The sequence below is a fragment of the Bufo bufo genome, unplaced genomic scaffold (assembly GCF_905171765.1).
Source record: "Bufo bufo unplaced genomic scaffold, aBufBuf1.1, whole genome shotgun sequence".
Classification (NCBI taxonomy): Eukaryota; Metazoa; Chordata; class Amphibia; order Anura; family Bufonidae; genus Bufo; species Bufo bufo.
In genome coordinates this window covers 18,990-44,473 of record NW_024401158.1, presented here as the reverse complement: position 1 = coordinate 44,473, position 25,484 = coordinate 18,990, and the positions used below count along the sequence as shown (strand labels likewise).

The 25,484-nt window shown below is 45.5% G+C and overlaps 16 non-coding genes and 1 pseudogene across 16 annotated transcripts; all 17 read left to right on the top strand.

Annotated features, from left to right (window-relative positions):
* Positions 1 to 485: 485 nt before the first annotated feature.
* LOC120984741 lies at positions 486 to 676 on the top strand. The gene has a single exon (XR_005775351.1). It is a non-coding gene; the product is annotated as a U2 spliceosomal RNA (small nuclear RNA).
* Positions 677 to 1,706: 1,030 nt separating this feature from the next.
* Positions 1,707 to 1,897, top strand: LOC120984740. The gene has a single exon (XR_005775350.1). It is a non-coding gene; the product is annotated as a U2 spliceosomal RNA (small nuclear RNA).
* A 1,031-nt stretch (positions 1,898 to 2,928) lies between these two features.
* On the top strand, positions 2,929 to 3,119 carry LOC120984739. Its single transcript, XR_005775349.1, has one exon. It is a non-coding gene; the product is annotated as a U2 spliceosomal RNA (small nuclear RNA).
* Positions 3,120 to 4,149: 1,030 nt separating this feature from the next.
* Positions 4,150 to 4,340, top strand: LOC120984737. Its single transcript, XR_005775347.1, has one exon. It is a non-coding gene; the product is annotated as a U2 spliceosomal RNA (small nuclear RNA).
* A 1,030-nt stretch (positions 4,341 to 5,370) lies between these two features.
* Positions 5,371 to 5,561, top strand: LOC120984736. Its single transcript, XR_005775346.1, has one exon. It is a non-coding gene; the product is annotated as a U2 spliceosomal RNA (small nuclear RNA).
* Positions 5,562 to 6,592: 1,031 nt separating this feature from the next.
* LOC120984734 lies at positions 6,593 to 6,783 on the top strand. Its single transcript, XR_005775345.1, has one exon. It is a non-coding gene; the product is annotated as a U2 spliceosomal RNA (small nuclear RNA).
* Positions 6,784 to 7,813: 1,030 nt separating this feature from the next.
* On the top strand, positions 7,814 to 8,004 carry LOC120984733. Its single transcript, XR_005775344.1, has one exon. It is a non-coding gene; the product is annotated as a U2 spliceosomal RNA (small nuclear RNA).
* A 1,030-nt stretch (positions 8,005 to 9,034) lies between these two features.
* On the top strand, positions 9,035 to 9,225 carry LOC120984732. Its single transcript, XR_005775343.1, has one exon. It is a non-coding gene; the product is annotated as a U2 spliceosomal RNA (small nuclear RNA).
* A 1,031-nt stretch (positions 9,226 to 10,256) lies between these two features.
* LOC120984731 lies at positions 10,257 to 10,447 on the top strand. Its single transcript, XR_005775342.1, has one exon. It is a non-coding gene; the product is annotated as a U2 spliceosomal RNA (small nuclear RNA).
* Positions 10,448 to 11,477: 1,030 nt separating this feature from the next.
* On the top strand, positions 11,478 to 11,668 carry LOC120984730. The gene has a single exon (XR_005775341.1). It is a non-coding gene; the product is annotated as a U2 spliceosomal RNA (small nuclear RNA).
* A 1,030-nt stretch (positions 11,669 to 12,698) lies between these two features.
* On the top strand, positions 12,699 to 12,889 carry LOC120984729. The gene has a single exon (XR_005775340.1). It is a non-coding gene; the product is annotated as a U2 spliceosomal RNA (small nuclear RNA).
* A 1,030-nt stretch (positions 12,890 to 13,919) lies between these two features.
* LOC120984728 lies at positions 13,920 to 14,110 on the top strand. Its single transcript, XR_005775339.1, has one exon. It is a non-coding gene; the product is annotated as a U2 spliceosomal RNA (small nuclear RNA).
* Positions 14,111 to 15,140: 1,030 nt separating this feature from the next.
* LOC120984727 lies at positions 15,141 to 15,331 on the top strand. Its single transcript, XR_005775338.1, has one exon. It is a non-coding gene; the product is annotated as a U2 spliceosomal RNA (small nuclear RNA).
* A 1,031-nt stretch (positions 15,332 to 16,362) lies between these two features.
* LOC120984725 lies at positions 16,363 to 16,553 on the top strand. Its single transcript, XR_005775336.1, has one exon. It is a non-coding gene; the product is annotated as a U2 spliceosomal RNA (small nuclear RNA).
* Positions 16,554 to 17,584: 1,031 nt separating this feature from the next.
* LOC120984724 lies at positions 17,585 to 17,775 on the top strand. The gene has a single exon (XR_005775335.1). It is a non-coding gene; the product is annotated as a U2 spliceosomal RNA (small nuclear RNA).
* Positions 17,776 to 18,805: 1,030 nt separating this feature from the next.
* On the top strand, positions 18,806 to 18,996 carry LOC120984723. The gene has a single exon (XR_005775334.1). It is a non-coding gene; the product is annotated as a U2 spliceosomal RNA (small nuclear RNA).
* Positions 18,997 to 25,012: 6,016 nt separating this feature from the next.
* On the top strand, positions 25,013 to 25,220 carry LOC120984716 (annotated as a pseudogene).
* Positions 25,221 to 25,484: the final 264 nt, after the last annotated feature.

The window sequence follows — 25,484 nt, the reverse complement described above, 5'->3', positions numbered from 1 at the left end:
TGTCTGTTCAATGGACGGAACACTGCGCGTGTCACAAGAGCCTTGTCAGGTCAAGAGGTCAAAGAGGTCAAGTAAGGTCAGCTATTGGATGACATCACAAGGGCCCTGATGGAACACTCAACAATGGTGCCGTGACATCACAATCAACAATGGTTATCCTTTTTTTTTTTTTTTTTTTTTCCTTTCACTCACTACTATTCCTATCATGCTTTCTGCTTGGCGTGCTTTGGCACCGCACCAGGAATTTCGTGCGAAGAAAAGGCGTGTCCAAAAGTCGCGTGTGGGCGGAGCTATGCAGATAGCAAACACGAAAAGAAGCATGCTGGTGTGACTTCTGTGCGTAGGACGCGCGTGAACGTTTTCCCCGGTTTGTGAGAGAAAGAAGCCTCCCGGACTGTGTATTGGGCTGGGGACAGTAGTCTATTGCCTTCATTAGTGCTCTGCATTGGGGACCATCGGCCTGTACTGCGAACCCTTTTCAGGTTATCGCTTCTCGGCCTTTTGGCTAAGATCAAGTGTAGTATCTGTTCTTATCAGTTTAATATCTGATACGTCCCCTATCTGGGGACCATATATTAAATGGATTTTTCGAACAGGGAGATGGAAAAAGAGCTTGCTCTGTCCACTCCACGCATTGACCTGGTATTGCAGTACCTCCAGGACCGGTGCACCCCTTCTAATCCAGTATGAAAAAACAGAATGAAATTGAAATGGATTGCAAGCATCATCCTTCCAGCCAAGCAAGTGGAAAGTTGTGTGTGTCGTGCCTCCTTCAGCTTCTCCTCTGTCTGCCCAGTCAGTGCAGTGTTGCTTTTTGCATATAATACCTGCATCTAGTCTGTCAATCTCCTAATTGCATCAGCTGTCGGTTGTTTCCAGCACCAAGCAACCCATTCAGCCCCAGTGTCGTCACACACACCCTGGATCCAATTAAGACTGATGATTGGTTAATTGGCTTATCACCTGAATGAATTGTTTGGACCTCCCCTCCTCCACGTTTGATTTGGGCCTGTTGTGCACACCTCGGAGGGTTGCTGAGTCGTCTCTGGCAGGCAATTGACCCTTTTTTGTATCAAGTTGGCTGGATGTAACCATTTAGCTTTTGCAGTGCTTCAATAAATGAGTAAAGTTTGCCTGTGTCTCCCTCTTGTGGATCTTTTGAACTGGATTACTTAGTGGCTAAAAAGTAGCCCAGCACTTCCTATGCAGCTGGACCTACCTTGTCTGTTCAATGGACGGAACACTGCGCGTGTCACAAGAGCCTTGTCAGGTCAAGAGGTCAAAGAGGTCAAGTAAGGTCAGCTATTGGATGACATCACAAGGGCCCTGATGGAACACTCAACAATGGTGCCGTGACATCACAATCAACAATGGTTATCCTTTTTTTTTTTTTTTTTTTTTCCTTTCACTCACTACTATTCCTATCATGCTTTCTGCTTGGCGTGCTTTGGCACCGCACCAGGAATTTCGTGCGAAGAAAAGGCGTGTCCAAAAGTCGCGTGTGGGCGGAGCTATGCAGATAGCAAACACGAAAAGAAGCATGCTGGTGTGACTTCTGTGCGTAGGACGCGCGTGAACGTTTTCCCCGGTTTGTGAGAGAAAGAAGCCTCCCGGACTGTGTATTGGGCTGGGGACAGTAGTCTATTGCCTTCATTAGTGCTCTGCATTGGGGACCATCGGCCTGTACTGCGAACCCTTTTCAGGTTATCGCTTCTCGGCCTTTTGGCTAAGATCAAGTGTAGTATCTGTTCTTATCAGTTTAATATCTGATACGTCCCCTATCTGGGGACCATATATTAAATGGATTTTTCGAACAGGGAGATGGAAAAAGAGCTTGCTCTGTCCACTCCACGCATTGACCTGGTATTGCAGTACCTCCAGGACCGGTGCACCCCTTCTAATCCAGTATGAAAAAACAGAATGAAATTGAAATGGATTGCAAGCATCATCCTTCCAGCCAAGCAAGTGGAAAGTTGTGTGTGTCGTGCCTCCTTCAGCTTCTCCTCTGTCTGCCCAGTCAGTGCAGTGTTGCTTTTTGCATATAATACCTGCATCTAGTCTGTCAATCTCCTAATTGCATCAGCTGTCGGTTGTTTCCAGCACCAAGCAACCCATTCAGCCCCAGTGTCGTCACACACACCCTGGATCCAATTAAGACTGATGATTGGTTAATTGGCTTATCACCTGAATGAATTGTTTGGACCTCCCCTCCTCCACGTTTGATTTGGGCCTGTTGTGCACACCTCGGAGGGTTGCTGAGTCGTCTCTGGCAGGCAATTGACCCTTTTTTGTATCAAGTTGGCTGGATGTAACCATTTAGCTTTTGCAGTGCTTCAATAAATGAGTAAAGTTTGCCTGTGTCTCCCTCTTGTGGATCTTTTGAACTGGATTACTTAGTGGCTAAAAAGTAGCCCAGCACTTCCTATGCAGCTGGACCTACCTTGTCTGTTCAATGGACGGAACACTGCGCGTGTCACAAGAGCCTTGTCAGGTCAAGAGGTCAAAGAGGTCAAGTAAGGTCAGCTATTGGATGACATCACAAGGGCCCTGATGGAACACTCAACAATGGTGCCGTGACATCACAATCAACAATGGTTATCCTTTTTTTTTTTTTTTTTTTTTTCCTTTCACTCACTACTATTCCTATCATGCTTTCTGCTTGGCGTGCTTTGGCACCGCACCAGGAATTTCGTGCGAAGAAAAGGCGTGTCCAAAAGTCGCGTGTGGGCGGAGCTATGCAGATAGCAAACACGAAAAGAAGCATGCTGGTGTGACTTCTGTGCGTAGGACGCGCGTGAACGTTTTCCCCGGTTTGTGAGAGAAAGAAGCCTCCCGGACTGTGTATTGGGCTGGGGACAGTAGTCTATTGCCTTCATTAGTGCTCTGCATTGGGGACCATCGGCCTGTACTGCGAACCCTTTTCAGGTTATCGCTTCTCGGCCTTTTGGCTAAGATCAAGTGTAGTATCTGTTCTTATCAGTTTAATATCTGATACGTCCCCTATCTGGGGACCATATATTAAATGGATTTTTCGAACAGGGAGATGGAAAAAGAGCTTGCTCTGTCCACTCCACGCATTGACCTGGTATTGCAGTACCTCCAGGACCGGTGCACCCCTTCTAATCCAGTATGAAAAAACAGAATGAAATTGAAATGGATTGCAAGCATCATCCTTCCAGCCAAGCAAGTGGAAAGTTGTGTGTGTCGTGCCTCCTTCAGCTTCTCCTCTGTCTGCCCAGTCAGTGCAGTGTTGCTTTTTGCATATAATACCTGCATCTAGTCTGTCAATCTCCTAATTGCATCAGCTGTCGGTTGTTTCCAGCACCAAGCAACCCATTCAGCCCCAGTGTCGTCACACACACCCTGGATCCAATTAAGACTGATGATTGGTTAATTGGCTTATCACCTGAATGAATTGTTTGGACCTCCCCTCCTCCACGTTTGATTTGGGCCTGTTGTGCACACCTCGGAGGGTTGCTGAGTCGTCTCTGGCAGGCAATTGACCCTTTTTTGTATCAAGTTGGCTGGATGTAACCATTTAGCTTTTGCAGTGCTTCAATAAATGAGTAAAGTTTGCCTGTGTCTCCCTCTTGTGGATCTTTTGAACTGGATTACTTAGTGGCTAAAAAGTAGCCCAGCACTTCCTATGCAGCTGGACCTACCTTGTCTGTTCAATGGACGGAACACTGCGCGTGTCACAAGAGCCTTGTCAGGTCAAGAGGTCAAAGAGGTCAAGTAAGGTCAGCTATTGGATGACATCACAAGGGCCCTGATGGAACACTCAACAATGGTGCCGTGACATCACAATCAACAATGGTTATCCTTTTTTTTTTTTTTTTTTTTTCCTTTCACTCACTACTATTCCTATCATGCTTTCTGCTTGGCGTGCTTTGGCACCGCACCAGGAATTTCGTGCGAAGAAAAGGCGTGTCCAAAAGTCGCGTGTGGGCGGAGCTATGCAGATAGCAAACACGAAAAGAAGCATGCTGGTGTGACTTCTGTGCGTAGGACGCGCGTGAACGTTTTCCCCGGTTTGTGAGAGAAAGAAGCCTCCCGGACTGTGTATTGGGCTGGGGACAGTAGTCTATTGCCTTCATTAGTGCTCTGCATTGGGGACCATCGGCCTGTACTGCGAACCCTTTTCAGGTTATCGCTTCTCGGCCTTTTGGCTAAGATCAAGTGTAGTATCTGTTCTTATCAGTTTAATATCTGATACGTCCCCTATCTGGGGACCATATATTAAATGGATTTTTCGAACAGGGAGATGGAAAAAGAGCTTGCTCTGTCCACTCCACGCATTGACCTGGTATTGCAGTACCTCCAGGACCGGTGCACCCCTTCTAATCCAGTATGAAAAAACAGAATGAAATTGAAATGGATTGCAAGCATCATCCTTCCAGCCAAGCAAGTGGAAAGTTGTGTGTGTCGTGCCTCCTTCAGCTTCTCCTCTGTCTGCCCAGTCAGTGCAGTGTTGCTTTTTGCATATAATACCTGCATCTAGTCTGTCAATCTCCTAATTGCATCAGCTGTCGGTTGTTTCCAGCACCAAGCAACCCATTCAGCCCCAGTGTCGTCACACACACCCTGGATCCAATTAAGACTGATGATTGGTTAATTGGCTTATCACCTGAATGAATTGTTTGGACCTCCCCTCCTCCACGTTTGATTTGGGCCTGTTGTGCACACCTCGGAGGGTTGCTGAGTCGTCTCTGGCAGGCAATTGACCCTTTTTTGTATCAAGTTGGCTGGATGTAACCATTTAGCTTTTGCAGTGCTTCAATAAATGAGTAAAGTTTGCCTGTGTCTCCCTCTTGTGGATCTTTTGAACTGGATTACTTAGTGGCTAAAAAGTAGCCCAGCACTTCCTATGCAGCTGGACCTACCTTGTCTGTTCAATGGACGGAACACTGCGCGTGTCACAAGAGCCTTGTCAGGTCAAGAGGTCAAAGAGGTCAAGTAAGGTCAGCTATTGGATGACATCACAAGGGCCCTGATGGAACACTCAACAATGGTGCCGTGACATCACAATCAACAATGGTTATCCTTTTTTTTTTTTTTTTTTTTTCCTTTCACTCACTACTATTCCTATCATGCTTTCTGCTTGGCGTGCTTTGGCACCGCACCAGGAATTTCGTGCGAAGAAAAGGCGTGTCCAAAAGTCGCGTGTGGGCGGAGCTATGCAGATAGCAAACACGAAAAGAAGCATGCTGGTGTGACTTCTGTGCGTAGGACGCGCGTGAACGTTTTCCCCGGTTTGTGAGAGAAAGAAGCCTCCCGGACTGTGTATTGGGCTGGGGACAGTAGTCTATTGCCTTCATTAGTGCTCTGCATTGGGGACCATCGGCCTGTACTGCGAACCCTTTTCAGGTTATCGCTTCTCGGCCTTTTGGCTAAGATCAAGTGTAGTATCTGTTCTTATCAGTTTAATATCTGATACGTCCCCTATCTGGGGACCATATATTAAATGGATTTTTCGAACAGGGAGATGGAAAAAGAGCTTGCTCTGTCCACTCCACGCATTGACCTGGTATTGCAGTACCTCCAGGACCGGTGCACCCCTTCTAATCCAGTATGAAAAAACAGAATGAAATTGAAATGGATTGCAAGCATCATCCTTCCAGCCAAGCAAGTGGAAAGTTGTGTGTGTCGTGCCTCCTTCAGCTTCTCCTCTGTCTGCCCAGTCAGTGCAGTGTTGCTTTTTGCATATAATACCTGCATCTAGTCTGTCAATCTCCTAATTGCATCAGCTGTCGGTTGTTTCCAGCACCAAGCAACCCATTCAGCCCCAGTGTCGTCACACACACCCTGGATCCAATTAAGACTGATGATTGGTTAATTGGCTTATCACCTGAATGAATTGTTTGGACCTCCCCTCCTCCACGTTTGATTTGGGCCTGTTGTGCACACCTCGGAGGGTTGCTGAGTCGTCTCTGGCAGGCAATTGACCCTTTTTTGTATCAAGTTGGCTGGATGTAACCATTTAGCTTTTGCAGTGCTTCAATAAATGAGTAAAGTTTGCCTGTGTCTCCCTCTTGTGGATCTTTTGAACTGGATTACTTAGTGGCTAAAAAGTAGCCCAGCACTTCCTATGCAGCTGGACCTACCTTGTCTGTTCAATGGACGGAACACTGCGCGTGTCACAAGAGCCTTGTCAGGTCAAGAGGTCAAAGAGGTCAAGTAAGGTCAGCTATTGGATGACATCACAAGGGCCCTGATGGAACACTCAACAATGGTGCCGTGACATCACAATCAACAATGGTTATCCTTTTTTTTTTTTTTTTTTTTTTCCTTTCACTCACTACTATTCCTATCATGCTTTCTGCTTGGCGTGCTTTGGCACCGCACCAGGAATTTCGTGCGAAGAAAAGGCGTGTCCAAAAGTCGCGTGTGGGCGGAGCTATGCAGATAGCAAACACGAAAAGAAGCATGCTGGTGTGACTTCTGTGCGTAGGACGCGCGTGAACGTTTTCCCCGGTTTGTGAGAGAAAGAAGCCTCCCGGACTGTGTATTGGGCTGGGGACAGTAGTCTATTGCCTTCATTAGTGCTCTGCATTGGGGACCATCGGCCTGTACTGCGAACCCTTTTCAGGTTATCGCTTCTCGGCCTTTTGGCTAAGATCAAGTGTAGTATCTGTTCTTATCAGTTTAATATCTGATACGTCCCCTATCTGGGGACCATATATTAAATGGATTTTTCGAACAGGGAGATGGAAAAAGAGCTTGCTCTGTCCACTCCACGCATTGACCTGGTATTGCAGTACCTCCAGGACCGGTGCACCCCTTCTAATCCAGTATGAAAAAACAGAATGAAATTGAAATGGATTGCAAGCATCATCCTTCCAGCCAAGCAAGTGGAAAGTTGTGTGTGTCGTGCCTCCTTCAGCTTCTCCTCTGTCTGCCCAGTCAGTGCAGTGTTGCTTTTTGCATATAATACCTGCATCTAGTCTGTCAATCTCCTAATTGCATCAGCTGTCGGTTGTTTCCAGCACCAAGCAACCCATTCAGCCCCAGTGTCGTCACACACACCCTGGATCCAATTAAGACTGATGATTGGTTAATTGGCTTATCACCTGAATGAATTGTTTGGACCTCCCCTCCTCCACGTTTGATTTGGGCCTGTTGTGCACACCTCGGAGGGTTGCTGAGTCGTCTCTGGCAGGCAATTGACCCTTTTTTGTATCAAGTTGGCTGGATGTAACCATTTAGCTTTTGCAGTGCTTCAATAAATGAGTAAAGTTTGCCTGTGTCTCCCTCTTGTGGATCTTTTGAACTGGATTACTTAGTGGCTAAAAAGTAGCCCAGCACTTCCTATGCAGCTGGACCTACCTTGTCTGTTCAATGGACGGAACACTGCGCGTGTCACAAGAGCCTTGTCAGGTCAAGAGGTCAAAGAGGTCAAGTAAGGTCAGCTATTGGATGACATCACAAGGGCCCTGATGGAACACTCAACAATGGTGCCGTGACATCACAATCAACAATGGTTATCCTTTTTTTTTTTTTTTTTTTTTCCTTTCACTCACTACTATTCCTATCATGCTTTCTGCTTGGCGTGCTTTGGCACCGCACCAGGAATTTCGTGCGAAGAAAAGGCGTGTCCAAAAGTCGCGTGTGGGCGGAGCTATGCAGATAGCAAACACGAAAAGAAGCATGCTGGTGTGACTTCTGTGCGTAGGACGCGCGTGAACGTTTTCCCCGGTTTGTGAGAGAAAGAAGCCTCCCGGACTGTGTATTGGGCTGGGGACAGTAGTCTATTGCCTTCATTAGTGCTCTGCATTGGGGACCATCGGCCTGTACTGCGAACCCTTTTCAGGTTATCGCTTCTCGGCCTTTTGGCTAAGATCAAGTGTAGTATCTGTTCTTATCAGTTTAATATCTGATACGTCCCCTATCTGGGGACCATATATTAAATGGATTTTTCGAACAGGGAGATGGAAAAAGAGCTTGCTCTGTCCACTCCACGCATTGACCTGGTATTGCAGTACCTCCAGGACCGGTGCACCCCTTCTAATCCAGTATGAAAAAACAGAATGAAATTGAAATGGATTGCAAGCATCATCCTTCCAGCCAAGCAAGTGGAAAGTTGTGTGTGTCGTGCCTCCTTCAGCTTCTCCTCTGTCTGCCCAGTCAGTGCAGTGTTGCTTTTTGCATATAATACCTGCATCTAGTCTGTCAATCTCCTAATTGCATCAGCTGTCGGTTGTTTCCAGCACCAAGCAACCCATTCAGCCCCAGTGTCGTCACACACACCCTGGATCCAATTAAGACTGATGATTGGTTAATTGGCTTATCACCTGAATGAATTGTTTGGACCTCCCCTCCTCCACGTTTGATTTGGGCCTGTTGTGCACACCTCGGAGGGTTGCTGAGTCGTCTCTGGCAGGCAATTGACCCTTTTTTGTATCAAGTTGGCTGGATGTAACCATTTAGCTTTTGCAGTGCTTCAATAAATGAGTAAAGTTTGCCTGTGTCTCCCTCTTGTGGATCTTTTGAACTGGATTACTTAGTGGCTAAAAAGTAGCCCAGCACTTCCTATGCAGCTGGACCTACCTTGTCTGTTCAATGGACGGAACACTGCGCGTGTCACAAGAGCCTTGTCAGGTCAAGAGGTCAAAGAGGTCAAGTAAGGTCAGCTATTGGATGACATCACAAGGGCCCTGATGGAACACTCAACAATGGTGCCGTGACATCACAATCAACAATGGTTATCCTTTTTTTTTTTTTTTTTTTTTTCTTTCACTCACTACTATTCCTATCATGCTTTCTGCTTGGCGTGCTTTGGCACCGCACCAGGAATTTCGTGCGAAGAAAAGGCGTGTCCAAAAGTCGCGTGTGGGCGGAGCTATGCAGATAGCAAACACGAAAAGAAGCATGCTGGTGTGACTTCTGTGCGTAGGACGCGCGTGAACGTTTTCCCCGGTTTGTGAGAGAAAGAAGCCTCCCGGACTGTGTATTGGGCTGGGGACAGTAGTCTATTGCCTTCATTAGTGCTCTGCATTGGGGACCATCGGCCTGTACTGCGAACCCTTTTCAGGTTATCGCTTCTCGGCCTTTTGGCTAAGATCAAGTGTAGTATCTGTTCTTATCAGTTTAATATCTGATACGTCCCCTATCTGGGGACCATATATTAAATGGATTTTTCGAACAGGGAGATGGAAAAAGAGCTTGCTCTGTCCACTCCACGCATTGACCTGGTATTGCAGTACCTCCAGGACCGGTGCACCCCTTCTAATCCAGTATGAAAAAACAGAATGAAATTGAAATGGATTGCAAGCATCATCCTTCCAGCCAAGCAAGTGGAAAGTTGTGTGTGTCGTGCCTCCTTCAGCTTCTCCTCTGTCTGCCCAGTCAGTGCAGTGTTGCTTTTTGCATATAATACCTGCATCTAGTCTGTCAATCTCCTAATTGCATCAGCTGTCGGTTGTTTCCAGCACCAAGCAACCCATTCAGCCCCAGTGTCGTCACACACACCCTGGATCCAATTAAGACTGATGATTGGTTAATTGGCTTATCACCTGAATGAATTGTTTGGACCTCCCCTCCTCCACGTTTGATTTGGGCCTGTTGTGCACACCTCGGAGGGTTGCTGAGTCGTCTCTGGCAGGCAATTGACCCTTTTTTGTATCAAGTTGGCTGGATGTAACCATTTAGCTTTTGCAGTGCTTCAATAAATGAGTAAAGTTTGCCTGTGTCTCCCTCTTGTGGATCTTTTGAACTGGATTACTTAGTGGCTAAAAAGTAGCCCAGCACTTCCTATGCAGCTGGACCTACCTTGTCTGTTCAATGGACGGAACACTGCGCGTGTCACAAGAGCCTTGTCAGGTCAAGAGGTCAAAGAGGTCAAGTAAGGTCAGCTATTGGATGACATCACAAGGGCCCTGATGGAACACTCAACAATGGTGCCGTGACATCACAATCAACAATGGTTATCCTTTTTTTTTTTTTTTTTTTTTTCCTTTCACTCACTACTATTCCTATCATGCTTTCTGCTTGGCGTGCTTTGGCACCGCACCAGGAATTTCGTGCGAAGAAAAGGCGTGTCCAAAAGTCGCGTGTGGGCGGAGCTATGCAGATAGCAAACACGAAAAGAAGCATGCTGGTGTGACTTCTGTGCGTAGGACGCGCGTGAACGTTTTCCCCGGTTTGTGAGAGAAAGAAGCCTCCCGGACTGTGTATTGGGCTGGGGACAGTAGTCTATTGCCTTCATTAGTGCTCTGCATTGGGGACCATCGGCCTGTACTGCGAACCCTTTTCAGGTTATCGCTTCTCGGCCTTTTGGCTAAGATCAAGTGTAGTATCTGTTCTTATCAGTTTAATATCTGATACGTCCCCTATCTGGGGACCATATATTAAATGGATTTTTCGAACAGGGAGATGGAAAAAGAGCTTGCTCTGTCCACTCCACGCATTGACCTGGTATTGCAGTACCTCCAGGACCGGTGCACCCCTTCTAATCCAGTATGAAAAAACAGAATGAAATTGAAATGGATTGCAAGCATCATCCTTCCAGCCAAGCAAGTGGAAAGTTGTGTGTGTCGTGCCTCCTTCAGCTTCTCCTCTGTCTGCCCAGTCAGTGCAGTGTTGCTTTTTGCATATAATACCTGCATCTAGTCTGTCAATCTCCTAATTGCATCAGCTGTCGGTTGTTTCCAGCACCAAGCAACCCATTCAGCCCCAGTGTCGTCACACACACCCTGGATCCAATTAAGACTGATGATTGGTTAATTGGCTTATCACCTGAATGAATTGTTTGGACCTCCCCTCCTCCACGTTTGATTTGGGCCTGTTGTGCACACCTCGGAGGGTTGCTGAGTCGTCTCTGGCAGGCAATTGACCCTTTTTTGTATCAAGTTGGCTGGATGTAACCATTTAGCTTTTGCAGTGCTTCAATAAATGAGTAAAGTTTGCCTGTGTCTCCCTCTTGTGGATCTTTTGAACTGGATTACTTAGTGGCTAAAAAGTAGCCCAGCACTTCCTATGCAGCTGGACCTACCTTGTCTGTTCAATGGACGGAACACTGCGCGTGTCACAAGAGCCTTGTCAGGTCAAGAGGTCAAAGAGGTCAAGTAAGGTCAGCTATTGGATGACATCACAAGGGCCCTGATGGAACACTCAACAATGGTGCCGTGACATCACAATCAACAATGGTTATCCTTTTTTTTTTTTTTTTTTTTTCCTTTCACTCACTACTATTCCTATCATGCTTTCTGCTTGGCGTGCTTTGGCACCGCACCAGGAATTTCGTGCGAAGAAAAGGCGTGTCCAAAAGTCGCGTGTGGGCGGAGCTATGCAGATAGCAAACACGAAAAGAAGCATGCTGGTGTGACTTCTGTGCGTAGGACGCGCGTGAACGTTTTCCCCGGTTTGTGAGAGAAAGAAGCCTCCCGGACTGTGTATTGGGCTGGGGACAGTAGTCTATTGCCTTCATTAGTGCTCTGCATTGGGGACCATCGGCCTGTACTGCGAACCCTTTTCAGGTTATCGCTTCTCGGCCTTTTGGCTAAGATCAAGTGTAGTATCTGTTCTTATCAGTTTAATATCTGATACGTCCCCTATCTGGGGACCATATATTAAATGGATTTTTCGAACAGGGAGATGGAAAAAGAGCTTGCTCTGTCCACTCCACGCATTGACCTGGTATTGCAGTACCTCCAGGACCGGTGCACCCCTTCTAATCCAGTATGAAAAAACAGAATGAAATTGAAATGGATTGCAAGCATCATCCTTCCAGCCAAGCAAGTGGAAAGTTGTGTGTGTCGTGCCTCCTTCAGCTTCTCCTCTGTCTGCCCAGTCAGTGCAGTGTTGCTTTTTGCATATAATACCTGCATCTAGTCTGTCAATCTCCTAATTGCATCAGCTGTCGGTTGTTTCCAGCACCAAGCAACCCATTCAGCCCCAGTGTCGTCACACACACCCTGGATCCAATTAAGACTGATGATTGGTTAATTGGCTTATCACCTGAATGAATTGTTTGGACCTCCCCTCCTCCACGTTTGATTTGGGCCTGTTGTGCACACCTCGGAGGGTTGCTGAGTCGTCTCTGGCAGGCAATTGACCCTTTTTTGTATCAAGTTGGCTGGATGTAACCATTTAGCTTTTGCAGTGCTTCAATAAATGAGTAAAGTTTGCCTGTGTCTCCCTCTTGTGGATCTTTTGAACTGGATTACTTAGTGGCTAAAAAGTAGCCCAGCACTTCCTATGCAGCTGGACCTACCTTGTCTGTTCAATGGACGGAACACTGCGCGTGTCACAAGAGCCTTGTCAGGTCAAGAGGTCAAAGAGGTCAAGTAAGGTCAGCTATTGGATGACATCACAAGGGCCCTGATGGAACACTCAACAATGGTGCCGTGACATCACAATCAACAATGGTTATCCTTTTTTTTTTTTTTTTTTTTTCCTTTCACTCACTACTATTCCTATCATGCTTTCTGCTTGGCGTGCTTTGGCACCGCACCAGGAATTTCGTGCGAAGAAAAGGCGTGTCCAAAAGTCGCGTGTGGGCGGAGCTATGCAGATAGCAAACACGAAAAGAAGCATGCTGGTGTGACTTCTGTGCGTAGGACGCGCGTGAACGTTTTCCCCGGTTTGTGAGAGAAAGAAGCCTCCCGGACTGTGTATTGGGCTGGGGACAGTAGTCTATTGCCTTCATTAGTGCTCTGCATTGGGGACCATCGGCCTGTACTGCGAACCCTTTTCAGGTTATCGCTTCTCGGCCTTTTGGCTAAGATCAAGTGTAGTATCTGTTCTTATCAGTTTAATATCTGATACGTCCCCTATCTGGGGACCATATATTAAATGGATTTTTCGAACAGGGAGATGGAAAAAGAGCTTGCTCTGTCCACTCCACGCATTGACCTGGTATTGCAGTACCTCCAGGACCGGTGCACCCCTTCTAATCCAGTATGAAAAAACAGAATGAAATTGAAATGGATTGCAAGCATCATCCTTCCAGCCAAGCAAGTGGAAAGTTGTGTGTGTCGTGCCTCCTTCAGCTTCTCCTCTGTCTGCCCAGTCAGTGCAGTGTTGCTTTTTGCATATAATACCTGCATCTAGTCTGTCAATCTCCTAATTGCATCAGCTGTCGGTTGTTTCCAGCACCAAGCAACCCATTCAGCCCCAGTGTCGTCACACACACCCTGGATCCAATTAAGACTGATGATTGGTTAATTGGCTTATCACCTGAATGAATTGTTTGGACCTCCCCTCCTCCACGTTTGATTTGGGCCTGTTGTGCACACCTCGGAGGGTTGCTGAGTCGTCTCTGGCAGGCAATTGACCCTTTTTTGTATCAAGTTGGCTGGATGTAACCATTTAGCTTTTGCAGTGCTTCAATAAATGAGTAAAGTTTGCCTGTGTCTCCCTCTTGTGGATCTTTTGAACTGGATTACTTAGTGGCTAAAAAGTAGCCCAGCACTTCCTATGCAGCTGGACCTACCTTGTCTGTTCAATGGACGGAACACTGCGCGTGTCACAAGAGCCTTGTCAGGTCAAGAGGTCAAAGAGGTCAAGTAAGGTCAGCTATTGGATGACATCACAAGGGCCCTGATGGAACACTCAACAATGGTGCCGTGACATCACAATCAACAATGGTTATCCTTTTTTTTTTTTTTTTTTTTTCCTTTCACTCACTACTATTCCTATCATGCTTTCTGCTTGGCGTGCTTTGGCACCGCACCAGGAATTTCGTGCGAAGAAAAGGCGTGTCCAAAAGTCGCGTGTGGGCGGAGCTATGCAGATAGCAAACACGAAAAGAAGCATGCTGGTGTGACTTCTGTGCGTAGGACGCGCGTGAACGTTTTCCCCGGTTTGTGAGAGAAAGAAGCCTCCCGGACTGTGTATTGGGCTGGGGACAGTAGTCTATTGCCTTCATTAGTGCTCTGCATTGGGGACCATCGGCCTGTACTGCGAACCCTTTTCAGGTTATCGCTTCTCGGCCTTTTGGCTAAGATCAAGTGTAGTATCTGTTCTTATCAGTTTAATATCTGATACGTCCCCTATCTGGGGACCATATATTAAATGGATTTTTCGAACAGGGAGATGGAAAAAGAGCTTGCTCTGTCCACTCCACGCATTGACCTGGTATTGCAGTACCTCCAGGACCGGTGCACCCCTTCTAATCCAGTATGAAAAAACAGAATGAAATTGAAATGGATTGCAAGCATCATCCTTCCAGCCAAGCAAGTGGAAAGTTGTGTGTGTCGTGCCTCCTTCAGCTTCTCCTCTGTCTGCCCAGTCAGTGCAGTGTTGCTTTTTGCATATAATACCTGCATCTAGTCTGTCAATCTCCTAATTGCATCAGCTGTCGGTTGTTTCCAGCACCAAGCAACCCATTCAGCCCCAGTGTCGTCACACACACCCTGGATCCAATTAAGACTGATGATTGGTTAATTGGCTTATCACCTGAATGAATTGTTTGGACCTCCCCTCCTCCACGTTTGATTTGGGCCTGTTGTGCACACCTCGGAGGGTTGCTGAGTCGTCTCTGGCAGGCAATTGACCCTTTTTTGTATCAAGTTGGCTGGATGTAACCATTTAGCTTTTGCAGTGCTTCAATAAATGAGTAAAGTTTGCCTGTGTCTCCCTCTTGTGGATCTTTTGAACTGGATTACTTAGTGGCTAAAAAGTAGCCCAGCACTTCCTATGCAGCTGGACCTACCTTGTCTGTTCAATGGACGGAACACTGCGCGTGTCACAAGAGCCTTGTCAGGTCAAGAGGTCAAAGAGGTCAAGTAAGGTCAGCTATTGGATGACATCACAAGGGCCCTGATGGAACACTCAACAATGGTGCCGTGACATCACAATCAACAATGGTTATCCTTTTTTTTTTTTTTTTTTTTTCCTTTCACTCACTACTATTCCTATCATGCTTTCTGCTTGGCGTGCTTTGGCACCGCACCAGGAATTTCGTGCGAAGAAAAGGCGTGTCCAAAAGTCGCGTGTGGGCGGAGCTATGCAGATAGCAAACACGAAAAGAAGCATGCTGGTGTGACTTCTGTGCGTAGGACGCGCGTGAACGTTTTCCCCGGTTTGTGAGAGAAAGAAGCCTCCCGGACTGTGTATTGGGCTGGGGACAGTAGTCTATTGCCTTCATTAGTGCTCTGCATTGGGGACCATCGGCCTGTACTGCGAACCCTTTTCAGGTTATCGCTTCTCGGCCTTTTGGCTAAGATCAAGTGTAGTATCTGTTCTTATCAGTTTAATATCTGATACGTCCCCTATCTGGGGACCATATATTAAATGGATTTTTCGAACAGGGAGATGGAAAAAGAGCTTGCTCTGTCCACTCCACGCATTGACCTGGTATTGCAGTACCTCCAGGACCGGTGCACCCCTTCTAATCCAGTATGAAAAAACAGAATGAAATTGAAATGGATTGCAAGCATCATCCTTCCAGCCAAGCAAGTGGAAAGTTGTGTGTGTCGTGCCTCCTTCAGCTTCTCCTCTGTCTGCCCAGTCAGTGCAGTGTTGCTTTTTGCATATAATACCTGCATCTAGTCTGTCAATCTCCTAATTGCATCAGCTGTCGGTTGTTTCCAGCACCAAGCAACCCATTCAGCCCCAGTGTCGTCACACACACCCTGGATCCAATTAAGACTGATGATTGGTTAATTGGCTTATCACCTGAATGAATTGTTTGGACCTCCCCTCCTCCACGTTTGATTTGGGCCTGTTGTGCACACCTCGGAGGGTTGCTGAGTCGTCTCTGGCAGGCAATTGACCCTTTTTTGTATCAAGTTGGCTGGATGTAACCATTTAGCTTTTGCAGTGCTTCAATAAATGAGTAAAGTTTGCCTGTGTCTCCCTCTTGTGGATCTTTTGAACTGGATTACTTAGTGGCTAAAAAGTAGCCCAGCACTTCCTATGCAGCTGGACCTACCTTGTCTGTTCAATGGACGGAACACTGCGCGTGTCACAAGAGCCTTGTCAGGTCAAGAGGTCAAAGAGGTCAAGTAAGGTCAGCTATTGGATGACATCACAAGGGCCCTGATGGAACACTCAACAATGGTGCCGTGACATCACAATCAACAATGGTTATCCTTTTTTTTTTTTTTTTTTTTTTCCTTTCACTCACTACTATTCCTATCATGCTTTCTGCTTGGCGTGCTTTGGCACCGCACCAGGAATTTCGTGCGAAGAAAAGGCGTGTCCAAAAGTCGCGTGTGGGCGGAGCTATGCAGATAGCAAACACGAAAAGAAGCATGCTGGTGTGACTTCTGTGCGTAGGACGCGCGTGAACGTTTTCCCCGGTTTGTGAGAGAAAGAAGCCTCCCGGACTGTGTATTGGGCTGGGGACAGTAGTCTATTGCCTTCATTAGTGCTCTGCATTGGGGACCATCGGCCTGTACTGCGAACCCTTTTCAGGTTATCGCTTCTCGGCCTTTTGGCTAAGATCAAGTGTAGTATCTGTTCTTATCAGTTTAATATCTGATACGTCCCCTATCTGGGGACCATATATTAAATGGATTTTTCGAACAGGGAGATGGAAAAAGAGCTTGCTCTGTCCACTCCACGCATTGACCTGGTATTGCAGTACCTCCAGGACCGGTGCACCCCTTCTAATCCAGTATGAAAAAACAGAATGAAATTGAAATGGATTGCAAGCATCATCCTTCCAGCCAAGCAAGTGGAAAGTTGTGTGTGTCGTGCCTCCTTCAGCTTCTCCTCTGTCTGCCCAGTCAGTGCAGTGTTGCTTTTTGCATATAATACCTGCATCTAGTCTGTCAATCTCCTAATTGCATCAGCTGTCGGTTGTTTCCAGCACCAAGCAACCCATTCAGCCCCAGTGTCGTCACACACACCCTGGATCCAATTAAGACTGATGATTGGTTAATTGGCTTATCACCTGAATGAATTGTTTGGACCTCCCCTCCTCCACGTTTGATTTGGGCCTGTTGTGCACACCTCGGAGGGTTGCTGAGTCGTCTCTGGCAGGCAATTGACCCTTTTTTGTATCAAGTTGGCTGGATGTAACCATTTAGCTTTTGCAGTGCTTCAATAAATGAGTAAAGTTTGCCTGTGTCTCCCTCTTGTGGATCTTTTGAACTGGATTACTTAGTGGCTAAAAAGTAGCCCAGCACTTCCTATGCAGCTGGACCTACCTTGTCTGTTCAATGGACGGAACACTGCGCGTGTCACAAGAGCCTTGTCAGGTCAAGAGGTCAAAGAGGTCAAGTAAGGTCAGCTATTGGATGACATCACAAGGGCCCTGATGGAACACTCAACAATGGTGCCGTGACATCACAATCAACAATGGTTATCCTTTTTTTTTTTTTTTTTTTTTTCCTTTCACTCACTACTATTCCTATCATGCTTTCTGCTTGGCGTGCTTTGGCACCGCACCAGGAATTTCGTGCGAAGAAAAGGCGTGTCCAAAAGTCGCGTGTGGGCGGAGCTATGCAGATAGCAAACACGAAAAGAAGCATGCTGGTGTGACTTCTGTGCGTAGGACGCGCGTGAACGTTTTCCCCGGTTTGTGAGAGAAAGAAGCCTCCCGGACTGTGTATTGGGCTGGGGACAGTAGTCTATTGCCTTCATTAGTGCTCTGCATTGGGGACCATCGGCCTGTACTGCGAACCCTTTTCAGGTTATCGCTTCTCGGCCTTTTGGCTAAGATCAAGTGTAGTATCTGTTCTTATCAGTTTAATATCTGATACGTCCCCTATCTGGGGACCATATATTAAATGGATTTTTCGAACAGGGAGATGGAAAAAGAGCTTGCTCTGTCCACTCCACGCATTGACCTGGTATTGCAGTACCTCCAGGACCGGTGCACCCCTTCTAATCCAGTATGAAAAAACAGAATGAAATTGAAATGGATTGCAAGCATCATCCTTCCAGCCAAGCAAGTGGAAAGTTGTGTGTGTCGTGCCTCCTTCAGCTTCTCCTCTGTCTGCCCAGTCAGTGCAGTGTTGCTTTTTGCATATAATACCTGCATCTAGTCTGTCAATCTCCTAATTGCATCAGCTGTCGGTTGTTTCCAGCACCAAGCAACCCATTCAGCCCCAGTGTCGTCACACACACCCTGGATCCAATTAAGACTGATGATTGGTTAATTGGCTTATCACCTGAATGAATTGTTTGGACCTCCCCTCCTCCACGTTTGATTTGGGCCTGTTGTGCACACCTCGGAGGGTTGCTGAGTCGTCTCTGGCAGGCAATTGACCCTTTTTTGTATCAAGTTGGCTGGATGTAACCATTTAGCTTTTGCAGTGCTTCAATAAATGAGTAAAGTTTGCCTGTGTCTCCCTCTTGTGGATCTTTTGAACTGGATTACTTAGTGGCTAAAAAGTAGCCCAGCACTTCCTATGCAGCTGGACCTACCTTGTCTGTTCAATGGACGGAACACTGCGCGTGTCACAAGAGCCTTGTCAGGTCAAGAGGTCAAAGAGGTCAAGTAAGGTCAGCTATTGGATGACATCACAAGGGCCCTGATGGAACACTCAACAATGGTGCCGTGACATCACAATCAACAATGGTTATCCTTTTTTTTTTTTTTTTTTTTTCCTTTCACTCACTACTATTCCTATCATGCTTTCTGCTTGGCGTGCTTTGGCACCGCACCAGGAATTTCGTGCGAAGAAAAGGCGTGTCCAAAAGTCGCGTGTGGGCGGAGCTATGCAGATAGCAAACACGAAAAGAAGCATGCTGGTGTGACTTCTGTGCGTAGGACGCGCGTGAACGTTTTCCCCGGTTTGTGAGAGAAAGAAGCCTCCCGGACTGTGTATTGGGCTGGGGACAGTAGTCTATTGCCTTCATTAGTGCTCTGCATTGGGGACCATCGGCCTGTACTGCGAACCCTTTTCAGGTTATCGCTTCTCGGCCTTTTGGCTAAGATCAAGTGTAGTATCTGTTCTTATCAGTTTAATATCTGATACGTCCCCTATCTGGGGACCATATATTAAATGGATTTTTCGAACAGGGAGATGGAAAAAGAGCTTGCTCTGTCCACTCCACGCATTGACCTGGTATTGCAGTACCTCCAGGACCGGTGCACCCCTTCTAATCCAGTATGAAAAAACAGAATGAAATTGAAATGGATTGCAAGCATCATCCTTCCAGCCAAGCAAGTGGAAAGTTGTGTGTGTCGTGCCTCCTTCAGCTTCTCCTCTGTCTGCCCAGTCAGTGCAGTGTTGCTTTTTGCATATAATACCTGCATCTAGTCTGTCAATCTCCTAATTGCATCAGCTGTCGGTTGTTTCCAGCACCAAGCAACCCATTCAGCCCCAGTGTCGTCACACACACCCTGGATCCAATTAAGACTGATGATTGGTTAATTGGCTTATCACCTGAATGAATTGTTTGGACCTCCCCTCCTCCACGTTTGATTTGGGCCTGTTGTGCACACCTCGGAGGGTTGCTGAGTCGTCTCTGGCAGGCAATTGACCCTTTTTTGTATCAAGTTGGCTGGATGTAACCATTTAGCTTTTGCAGTGCTTCAATAAATGAGTAAAGTTTGCCTGTGTCTCCCTCTTGTGGATCTTTTGAACTGGATTACTTAGTGGCTAAAAAGTAGCCCAGCACTTCCTATGCAGCTGGACCTACCTTGTCTGTTCAATGGACGGAACACTGCGCGTGTCACAAGAGCCTTGTCAGGTCAAGAGGTCAAAGAGGTCAAGTAAGGTCAGCTATTGGATGACATCACAAGGGCCCTGATGGAACACTCAACAATGGTGCCGTGACATCACAATCAACAATGGTTATCCTTTTTTTTTTTTTTTTTTTTTCCTTTCACTCACTACTATTCCTATCATGCTTTCTGCTTGGCGTGCTTTGGCACCGCACCAGGAATTTCGTGCGAAGAAAAGGCGTGTCCAAAAGTCGCGTGTGGGCGGAGCTATGCAGATAGCAAACACGAAAAGAAGCATGCTGGTGTGACTTCTGTGCGTAGGACGCGCGTGAACGTTTTCCCCGGTTTGTGAGAGAAAGAAGCCTCCCGGACTGTGTATTGGGCTGGGGACAGTAGTCTATTGCCTTCATTAGTGCTCTGCATTGGGGACCATCGGCCTGTACTGCGAACCCTTTTCAGGTTATCGCTTCTCGGCCTTTTGGCAAGATCATGGTCTTGTTGAGAGGGATCCGTACCAAGCTCTTGGCCCTGCAGCATCGCCACATGGCTTAAGCTGCTCGCTGCTATAAGGAGAAGGTGGGATAACCAAGAAGGCGATCAAGACGGAGAAAGATGGGCGTGAAAATCGATTACGCCGGGACCGGAGACTTCCGGGTCAGGAACGCGTTTGGAATTTGTGTCGAGGAAGCGAAGAAAGAAAAATTTACAGATGAACATCTTGTCAAAGAGGTACTGTTTAAAACTCTACATGTCAGTATGGCGGATATTTTGTGCTTACAAGATCGAATTGGTGGAAGGCGCACTCTTGTCTTAACATCTATAGGAGCCTGTCATAATTTATTTTTGTTTTTGGAGAGGAATAAGGACAATCCAGAACTAGATGGCTTGACGTTCACGGTGTTGTACAATAGAGACATTCACTTGGTCGTGTTTATGTACAACCCATACGTCGATACGGATGATATTTTTTTGTTCTTATCTAAATACTGCGAAAAAGTCGTTTACGCCCATAAAGTTATGGGTAGCCATGGTTTGTGGACTGGCAAACACAAGTATTTTGTGCGTTTCCGCCCTGATCCTCTGAGCCCAGGGGGTATGAGTCATCCTCCCCAAAGTTTTGTTATTGGCAGAGATAGAGGCCTCATTTTCTTTCAAGACGCTCCAAGTTATTGCCGAAAATGCAAGTTGTATGGGCATGTACAAGAGAATTGTCAGCAAACCTCCTTCGTCTGCTCGAAGTGTCATAAAGATGGGCATATCGCAAAGGATTGTAAAAATGCAATTATCTGTAATCTCTGTGAAGAAGCGGGGCATACTTTTAAAGAGTGTCCTTCACGTGGCTATAGAGCTAAGCCAAAAAGATTGTATGCTGATGTTGCAAGGGCAAGGGCTGCAGGGCCATCTCGGATCCCAGATCAGCCGTCTCAAACTCCTGTGCAGTTATCCCAGAATCCAGTTCAGGCGTCTCAAATGGCAGTTCAATCACAGACTGATATACATCAGAGTGGAAGTGTGCAGCAAGCTACTCCTATTGTTTCCCCTGTGGGGAGTAGAGAAAATGTGGAGATGGACATTTCCCAGGTGGAGGAAGATTTTCCCCAAATATTTGGTCTTCAGTCGGATCTTCAGGGAGAAGGAGAGGTGGTCTCTCCCTTACCTAAATCGCCAGTGCCCGGGTGGGATGAGATGGAGGACCCACAGGAGGATGGGAGAGGTGAACAAGGAGATTTTGTATCCACCAGTGACTTCATAACACCCACTACGAGATCAGCGGAGGAATCGCTGAGCTCAGTTGTAAAGAAACCCCGCTTATTACCGCCTCAGTACAGTGGAGTAGAACAGAGTCCGGTAAGGCAGGAGGCGTATCCTGCTGCTTGCATTCCGGACAACAGTGCTTTTTTGGACGAGTCAAAGGCCAGGGACTTTTGCTCAGGAGGTCAACCTCCCGACGGAATCGGATAAGGAAACAGTGGGGTACTGGTAACTATGTCCGAAATAAGATCTTGCAATGGGGGGAAAAGCTGAATTTCATGTCTTATCCTTGAATGTGAGGGTACTGAAATCAAGAGCTAGACGAACTGCAGTTTTTGATTATATTAAAAAACAAAATCCGGATATCGCATGTCTTCAAGAGTGCGGTATCTCAGAACCCGTCTGTGCTAATGAGTGGCCACATGGGAACTCAATTTGGTCAGGTTCTTGTATAAATAAGAATGATGGTGTGGGGATAGTTTTATGTCATAGAGATCTTGTTTTTGAAAGCTACACGGTGGTGGAGGTGGGGAGGTGCATTATGGCGATGATTAAGTACAAGGGGTGGCGGGTTAGGATTATTAACGTTTATTGTCCTACCGGGAAAAAAGAACGTCTAGAGTTACTAGACAAATTGAATTTTTTTCTGGTAGGTAGAGTGCCGACAATTTTATTGGGTGATTTCAATTGCACTATAGAAGGTGATAAGATGGATGTGACAGGGAATAGATTGCACAAAATTGTTTCAGATTTTTCTTTAACTGATTCTGCATTGATGTTAGGTAAACCCCCACCTGCTACCTTTAAAGCAGATAGGGGTGATTTTTTTTCTAGGATTGATTTTGTTTTTCTTTCCAAAAATTTATTTTGTAGGAAAATGTTATACCTTGATGTTATTTTTTCTGATCACATGTGCTTGTCTGTTTGGGTGGAAGGAGATGAGGAGATTACATATGGTAGAGGTGTGTGGAAACTGAATATGGGTTTGTTAGATGATGAGATGGTGATGAGAGTGTTTAAGTACCAGTATGAAAGATGGAAATTCAGAAAGGATGATTTTGTGAATGTTTTGTGTTGGTGGGATTGGATGAAATCAAGAATAAAACTTTTTTTCAAGAAATGGGGGTATAAGAGGGCGAGGAAGAGGAGGAATGAATACAATGAATTAAATAGGAGAGCTGAGTGGTTGTGGAAATTGAGTGCAATGGGTGTAGATGTGAAAGATTTGTTGGAAGTTGTTAAAAGGGAAAAGAAAGTGTTTATGGAGAGAAAGGGTAAAGAGATTATTTTTAGGGCGAAAGTTGATATGATTGAGAAGAATGAAAAATGTTCTAGGTTTTTTTTCAAAAAGGTGTGTGGTAAAAAGGAAGATATGTTGGAAGTGGTTGATAGCAAGGGAGAGTGTGTTAGGGGTAAAAGTGTGATTGGGGCAGTGGAAGAGTTCTATGGAAATTTGTATGGGTTGAAGTGGATTGATAAGGACCTTATGATGGAGGTAATGAATGTTTTGGATGAAAAATTAAATGTAGAAAGTCAGAGTTTGGTGTGTGAGGATATTTCTACAGAAGAAATAAAGAAGATTGTGTGGAGTTGTAAAAAAAATAAGACACCGGGTAAGGATGGTATTCCGATTGAGTTGTATGTGAGAGCATGGGACTGGATGGGAAATGATTTTTTGGAAGTATGTAGGTATATGTGGGAAAATGGTGTAATAGGGGAGTCGATGAAAGAAGGCGTGGTAGTTCTGATTTTTAAAAAGGGTGACAAAAATAAACTCGAGAATTGGAGACCAATAACTTTATTAAATGCTGATTATAAGGTATTTGGTAAATTGTTGGCTAATCGGATGCGTGGTGTGATTGATAAGGTTGTGAATGAAGATCAAGTTTGTGCTGTGCCTGGGAGAAGTATGAATGAAAATTTAGTTCTATTGAGAGATTTGATTGGAGATTGCATGAGTAGAAAACAGAAATGCATGTTACTAGCGATAGATTTTGAGAAAGCATTTGACAGAGTGGCACACTGTTTTATGTTTGCAGTTCTAGAGCGAATGGGTTTTCCAAAGAAGTTTGTGGACTGTGTGAAGAGTTTGTATAGTGGGGTGTCAAGTGAGTTTATGATAAATGGTTGGTTGAGTAAAAAGGTGAATGTATGGAGTGGTGTGAGACAAGGCTGCCCAATGTCTCCTGTGCTTTTCATTAGTGTGATTGAGGTATTAATGTGTTTAATAAGGAAGGATAAAGTTATGAGAGGTATGTTGATTCCGGGGAGTATGGGTAAATGTGTGAAAGTGTTAGGATACATGGATGATGTGGTGATTGTAAGTGATAATATGGCTGCTATTAGGAGAGGAAGGTTATGGTTGGATATGTTTTGTGGTGCGTCTGCCTTTAAAATTAACTGGAATAAATGTGTGTTTAAATGTTTTGGGGATAGGAGTATTTGTCTGGAAGATGTTAAGAATGAGAATAATGAGGTGAAGGTGTTAGGTATTTTGTTTAATGATGATTTGAAAGGGAATGAGAGTTGGGATGAATGTGGGAGAAAGATTGAGAGGAAATTAAATTTCTGGAGGTTAAGAGATCTTTCACTCACAGGGAAAGTATTGATTATAAAAGCTGTTATTTTGCCAATTATCCTTTTTGTAGCAGGAGTATACCCTGCATGTTCAAAAAAAGTTGCGAAAGTTGAGAAACTGGTGTTTACGTTTCTTTGGGGAGGACGTATGGAGAAGCTGAAAAGAGAGTATGTGTATAAAAGAAGTGTGAATGGTGGTTTGGATTTCCCTAAGTTTGAAATTTTTCTTGGTTTGAATTATATTAAAAGTTTTGTGGTGTTGGTGGAGAAACAGAATAAGAGTGCATATATGGTAAGATACATGGCTGGATGGATGATGTATGGGTTGAAGTGGTGTGAAAGAGATGCTAGAGTGCCTGTGTCGTTTAAATGTCCAGTGTGGTATGAAGTGGTTGAAAGGTTTATTAGGAAATTTGATTTATTGGCTGTGAGAATGGAAGTGTTTAAAGATAAGAAAAAGGTGATGGCTAAATTTAGAGAAAATGAGGTTGCATGTGATATTGTAGGGTTAAGGTCGGATGTTGCATCAGTAGTGTGGAAGAAATGTTCAATAGTAGGCATATCAAATAGACAGAAAGATATTGTGTGGATGGGGTTGCAAAACATATTGCCTGTGCGTGAAGTCCAGAAAAAAAGGGATTTAATTAGGTCAGAAGTTTGTCCAAGAGATGGGTGCGGGGGATGTGAGTCTGTAAGACATTTATTTTGGGATTGTGGGTATGCAAATGATGTATGGAAAAGAGTGGGAGGTTTAGTTAAAGAGTTGACGGGTGTTGCGTATATGGACTGGAAAGTGGCGATGTTTGGTATTGGTGCGCGTGGTAGGATGAATACAAGGATTTTGTGGTATATAATGGTATGTGTTATGGAGAGTCTGTGGGATGTGAGGAATTTATTAGTGTTCAAGAAAGAAGTAGTGCCTGAGTGTGACTGTGTTAAGTTAGTTCTGTCTAGACTTTATGTAATTCATTTATGGGATAGACAGTATGGTGGAGGTATAGATTCAGAGGGAGTATGGAAGTTTAAAAAATGGAGATCGTTGATCAAGTATTGAATTAAGTTATGATGTATTGTGTTTGTTGTCTTTTGATGATGTGTTTTTTTTTTTCTTCTGTATATATGAATTTTGACTTTATTTGAAAATAAAAATAAAAAAAAAAAAAAAAAAAAAAAATCTGTTCTTATCAGTTTAATATCTGATACGTCCCCTATCTGGGGACCATATATTAAATGGATTTTTCGAACAGGGAGATGGAAAAAGAGCTTGCTCTGTCCACTCCACGCATTGACCTGGTATTGCAGTACCTCCAGGACCGGTGCACCCCTTCTAATCCAGTATGAAAAAACAGAATGAAATTGAAATGGATTGCAAGCATCATCCTTCCAGCCAAGCAAGTGGAAAGTTGTGTGTGTCGTGCCTCCTTCAGCTTCTCCTCTGTCTGCCCAGTCAGTGCAGTGTTGCTTTTTGCATATAATACCTGCATCTAGTCTGTCAATCTCCTAATTGCATCAGCTGTCGGTTGTTTCCAGCACCAAGCAACCCATTCAGCCCCAGTGTCGTCACACACACCCTGGATCCAATTAAGACTGA